The sequence below is a fragment of the Aotus nancymaae genome, unplaced genomic scaffold, assembly GCF_030222135.1.
Source record: "Aotus nancymaae isolate 86718 unplaced genomic scaffold, 86718_ANA_hifiasm-v0.15.2.pri h1tg000059l, whole genome shotgun sequence".
In the NCBI taxonomy this organism is placed as follows: domain Eukaryota; kingdom Metazoa; phylum Chordata; class Mammalia; order Primates; family Aotidae; genus Aotus; species Aotus nancymaae.
In genome coordinates this window covers 16317231-16323230 of record NW_026988473.1, presented here as the reverse complement: position 1 = coordinate 16323230, position 6000 = coordinate 16317231, and the positions used below count along the sequence as shown (strand labels likewise).

The 6000-nt window shown below is 46.5% G+C and overlaps 1 long non-coding RNA gene across 1 annotated transcript in view; it reads right to left on the bottom strand.

Annotated features, from left to right (window-relative positions):
- Nucleotides 1-3501: 3501 nt before the first annotated feature.
- Nucleotides 3502-6000, bottom strand: part of LOC105717435 (uncharacterized) — a 41814-nt gene continuing 39315 nt past the window's right edge. The window contains exons 2-3 of the long non-coding RNA XR_001107525.3: nucleotides 4790-4848; nucleotides 3502-3616 (exon numbers count right to left, since the gene is read on the bottom strand). This is a non-coding gene — a long non-coding RNA (uncharacterized LOC105717435). The remainder of the gene's footprint in view (nucleotides 3617-4789; nucleotides 4849-6000) is intronic.

Below are 6000 nucleotides of genomic sequence, written 5' to 3'. Positions count from 1 at the left end.
GTCTAAGCTCTCCCAAAAGCTGCATCAGAGGGGCTTCCATGTCTCTGGCTGGAAAGCACTCCGGGCAGATTTATCCCTCCGCAAGGTCAGACAGTCATTGTATTTCACTGTCGGGCCAAAAAGGGCCCTCATTCTCTGGAATTATATTTCTATCAAATATTCATTTGTCTGGTTTATGGGCTCCTGAAGACCAGGTCCACTGGCTCCTGCCAGCCACATGCTTGCCTGGCTGAGCCAAGGCCCATTCTTTACCCTTTGCTCACAGCCCACTGCATGGCAGAAGGGCCACCCTGTGTTGTCCCCCTCCCTTGCAGGGAAAGGATGAGGTACCCTGAGGCCTCCTGTGGCTCTTTCCCTTCTCCAGGTTAACCCAGTGCCTAAGATTGGAAGCCATAGGAGTGGCTTCCAAAAGGTCATTTGGGCAGCTATTTCTTCCTTCCCCAAAGCCGAGGGACCTGTCGCAGGTGCTGGCTGCTCCACCCAGAGGTGCTGGCTGCTCACACCTGCACCCCTTCTCTGAAGGATGTCCTCAGCTTGCAGGAGCTGCCTCACTCAGAGAAGGCTGGGACGTGACCTCCCTGCACCCCAGGGGCAGCCCGTAGCCAGTGACTGACCAATGTGTGGGTAGAACAAGGAAGTTCTCTTGTCACCAAGTGGGACAAACTCTGTTGTGATGCAATTCCCACTCCGTAGCTCCCTGTAGCACCACAGCCTTGCCTACCTTCTTCTGCCCTGTCCTCTTCTGTCCCCTAAGAGTCCTCCCTCAATAAACCACATGCCTAAGTCTCACCATCCAGGCTCTTGTTGAGGGAACTGAGCCCAAGACATGACCTTAAGCCCAATGGCTCTTCATCCCACAACTTGGAGCTGATATCCTGGAAAGCTTCTCACTTACACAAGAGAAATGAGGGGTCTTACACCATGTGGACCCTAGGGAGACGCTCCGCCTAAGCCTGCCAGAGGCAGCCCCCTGCCTCGCTGCCCATTCTACAGAAGTGGAAGCAAAGGTGCAGTGATTTATCCAGGGTCAGGTAGTCAGTCTGTGGAAGATCTTGGAATCAAGCCCAGGCCTATTTGACTCCAGTCCTTTCTACCATACCAGAGTTTTCACTAGAAGGGGTGCCCTGAGCCCCATGCTTTACCCATCCCACCCTTCCAGGAGCAACTAAAATGCCGGCTCTTGCAGGTAGGCTTCCCTGCTTACATGTCAGAGTTCATCATGAAAACCTGTAGCATAGCACATGTGCTTTGGTCTAGTTCTGTCTTCTTCCACCCTCAGAGTTAGGAGTTTCTCCACTTTCTTCCATAGAAATGTCTTTATCCCCAAAGCCACAAACACTTATTTAGGGCTATAAAAGTGCCAAGAAGGCACCGTCTGTGTAAGAAAATGTCATTTTCCTTCATAAAGGCAAACCCACAGTCTCACAGTCTCCAAGGATAGACTGGAGGAAATTCTCTCCCCAGGGAGAGGGGCCCCATCTCCGATTTGCCTGGGCCCCCAGTTTGCACCTTCCCTTTGAAGCATCTCTCTGATTACTGTTGCCATCACCATTCTGACTTCAAAGGATGCTAATGAACCATAACACTTTGACCCAATCATGGACAAATGTCCTTCCCATGTCCCCAGGCACCTAAGAGCTCGGACTGTTAGACCTGAGGTCAGGAATGGCACCTGCAAAATAAACGCGGAGAGAATGATCACCCCGATCAGTGTTCACACCTGGGAAATAAACAGAGCAATCATCCAGATCAGTGTTCACACCTGTGAAATAAACACAACAAGAACGATCCCCCAGATCAGTGTTCACACTTGGGAAATTGGAGAGAACAATCACCTGGGTGATTCACATCTGCCAAATAAACGCGGAGAGAATGATCACCCAGATCAGTGTTCACACCTGGGAAATAAACAGAGAGAACAATCACACAGATCAGTGTTCACACCTGCAAAATAAACATGGAGAAACCAATCACCCAGATCAGTGTTCACTATCTTCAGGCATCCTAGCACCATCACTCATAGAATGTTGTGTGTGCGTGTCATCTACATAATTATTTACTTAATATGCTTCTTTACATCAACTTTTTTTGTTAGCACAGATCAGTTTATTTAAAAAGGAAAGTTTTCTCTTTCCTGCATTAGAAAACCAGAATCACTTTGCACAAAAGCCACTATGGCCCGAGAAGGCTGTGAGCCTGTTCTCTGCTTTCATTGTTCAAATGGGAGATCTCAAGGGCCAGAAACACCTTAAAGACATGCCAACCTCCACCAGAGACGTTCTCCTGCCAGGATCAGGATTGACAATGATTTCAAAAGTAAGTACTCTTCCTATTCACGATTCCTTGAGACTGATGCCAAGCCTGAGAGTGCCTGAGCTCATCTAGGGAACCCACACTTTGAGAAACGCTGATCCCAATTATCTGGCTTACAGGGTCTGGGTCCAGCTTAGTGAGCTTCAGCCTGTGACCCACTAAAGCAGTCACTTCTCCCTCCTGGAGGGCAGTCATGTGCCTCACCCCGAATCCCTGCATCTCGTATACAGCAGGTGCTCAGGAATAGGGAACTCATCTAGGGAACCCACACTTTGAGAAACGCTGATCCCAATTATCTGGCTTACAGGGTCTGGGTCCAGCTTAGTGAGCTTCAGCCTGTGACCCACTAAAGCAGTCACTTCTCCCTCCTGGAGGGCAGTCATGTGCCTCACCCCGAATCCCTGCATCTCGTATACAGCAGGTGCTCAGGAATACTTGTAGAATAAGACTGAGGCTGAGGGAGATGTCAAGGAAGGGGGGGAGCATTGAACAGCCTGGCATCTAACTGGAATCTGTGAATTTCTAGTCCAACAAAGGCTGATTTTTATTTCTTTCCTTTCTTTCAGTAAGTAAAGCGGGCTTTCTTTGTGTTTGGATGGAAAGCACATACCCTCAGCACCCTATTGTGGAAAAAATCAGGCTTTATTGTAAAAACAAGTGTGCCAAATTTAAAGCAGGGATTAAAATTGAGGCATGTTAAGTGTGGTCGTTAATACATCAGGCTTTTTCTTCCAGTCAGGGAAGGAAGCTACTCCAGGCTGCCACTGCTTGCTCTCCTGTGGGCCAAGGAGGCAGAGGCAGAAGAACGCTCACGGGAGGGGCAGTCAACAAGGCAAGTCGGGGGGTCTCTGAGTCCTGAAGCCCAGAGCACCCTGGGCATGACACGGAAAACATAGGAACCCCACTTGCAAAAAAAAAAAAAAGGAAGTCTGACAGAGGATTTTTTAATCTTATGTATAATACATTTATAGGCAAAGCCTCACAAATTTATCCATTTCAAATCATCTATAGTTATACATTTCACAAATCCCCTCTAGTTTAAAAGGAATGCATAAAATTGAAGCTCACCTGGAAACAGGACTAAACAGCAGAGATTCCACCCTCCCCCTGCTTCGTCTGGCTTTTCTTCCCTGACCAACTCTGGAGGCTGCAGCAGTCACCGCCAAGTTGGCCAAGCAGTGTGCAACCTTCTCTGTATTCATTATCTTCTGTCATCCTGGCACTGGCACTCTGAGGTTGATCCCATCATCTCTGTCTTCCAGGGGCACAGAGAGGGTAGGTCAGCTGCCCAAGGTCCCAGAGCCTGAAGCAGTGGAGATAGGATTTGAACCCAGAGCTGATTCCAAGCCCACATTCCTCCTGAGAATAGGTTCCAGAAGACAAGGCCAGATCTTCAGTGACCAAGAGTAGGAAGGAAAGGGGGCTGAGTAGAGAAGGGAAACCAAGAGCACTTATGGTTCTGAGAGTGTTTTTTGTGCTCAGCCAGTACTAAGTGCCAGAAACCTTGAAGTGAGAGATGTAGTTTTTGTCTATCAAAAACCATCTACAGAAGGACTGGGGCTAATTTCTAAGCTTGTGCGAGACCACGTGTGATGAGGGGAGTCCACCCTCAGAAAGAGTAAAGGAGGGAAAGAAAGAAGAAAGAGAAATAAAGAGGGGGGAAGGAGAGATAGAAGAAAGAAAAAGAAAGAAAGAGAGGGAGGGAGGGAGGGAAGGAAGGAAGGACAAAGGAAAGGAAGAAGAGACAGGAGAGGGGAGAAGAGGAGAGGAGAGGAGAGGACAGGAGAGGACAGGAGAGGAGAGGAAAGGAAAGGGATATTTGGAAAGGGCTCAGAAGTCAGCCTGAAAGAACTCCCAACAACCAAAGTTGAAAGGACTTGAGCAACAAGATCAGTAACAATAGGGCTAAATTCTAACCCCAAGAATAAAAGAAATGCCCGTAAGTCCATACTGATGTAAATAACTGAAGACATAAATAGGAGAGAAGACTTAATTTCTTACAGAAGGGTTCTGAATAATGCATGTAGAAGGAATGAGGGAAATAGAACAGCATAGTCATAATTGCCACAGACAAGATCCATCGATGGATGCTAAAATTAGTGGGCAAAAGTTTGAGCAAGAACAAGATATGTGTGTGGTCTCAAAGTATCTCCTCCTAAATAAGGAGTAATTATAAAGGGAAGAATAGTAAGTTTATAGTGGAGAATCCTAGCAAATACCACCTTAACCGAGTGAGAAAGGCTAACATTGCTAGTTACGCATGACTAGTGCATACCAACATCACATACCCCCAATACGGTGCATGGATGCTGCACATCCTTGTGTGGTATCTGTCCCGGGAATGCATAGCCTCAATAGAACCATGAAGAAACACCAGACAGACACAAACAGAAGAATATTCCACCAAAACAAAACTGACCAGTGCCTTTCAAATGTGTCAAAGTCATAAAAGATAATGGGACACTTAGAAACTCACCGATTGGAAGAGGTTAAGGGGACACTAAATGTGTACAATGTGATATCCTGGACTGGATCCTGAAACAGAAAAAGAACATTCATGGGAAAACAAGTCAAATCTGAATATATTCCAAAACTTAGTTAATAATATTGTAACAAGAGTAATTTCCTAGCTTTGGGAAATGTTGTATGATTATGGGAGAGTTGAACGTAAGGAGGAACTGGGTGAGGATTGTATGGAAACTCTGACTAGTTTTGCGACTCTCCTATAAGTCTAAAATTAACTCAAAAAAAAAAGTCTTTTCTAATGGTGTGGTAGGCTGAGTAATGGACCCCAAAAGAGATCCACGTTCTAATCCCTGGTGCCTGTGAATATGGCCTTATATGGCAAAAAAAAAAAAAAAAGGACTTTGCAGAAACAAAGATCTTGAGTGAGGCCAGGCACAGTGGATCACGCCTGTAATCCCAGCACTTTGGGAGGCCAAGGCAGGGGGATCACCTGAGGTCAGGAGTTTGAGACCAACCTGACCCACATGGTGAAACCCCGTTGCTACTAAAAACACAAAAAATTAGGCGGGTGTGGTGGCGCATGCCTGTAATCCCAGCTACTTGGGAGGCTGAGGCCGGAGAATCACTTGAATGTGGGAGGCAGAGGTTGCAGTGAGTAGAGATCACGCCATTGAACTCCAGTCTGGGTAACAAGAATGAAACTCCATCTCAAAAAAAAAAAAAAAAAAAAGATCTTGAGATGGGGACATTATACCAACTATACCAGATTATCAAAGTGACCCTAAATGCAATCACTTGTACCCTTATCAGGTGGGAACAGATAGAAGAGGAGAGGCAGTATAGCCACAGAGTCAGAGACTGGAGTGATTGATACACAAGCACAGGGTTGCCAGGAGCCCCAGACGCTGAAAGAGGCAAGAAAGGGATTCTCCCCTGCATCCTCCAGAGAAGTCACAGCCCTGCGGACACCTTGATTTCTGCCCAGTGATACTGATTTTGGATCTCTGGCCTCCAAAACAGTGTTTTAAACTTGGTAGCTTAAACTGAGTTTATTCTTGTTGTTTTAAACCACCAAGCTTGTGATAATTTGTTACAGTGGCAATAAAAAAATTAACACTATAAAATGGGGAAAAAAAACCCTGATGGAATTGGCCTGAACAGCCCCCAAAGTTCCTGCCAACTGTGACACTCTCGATGCTTCCATTCTTCGAGGTAGAACTG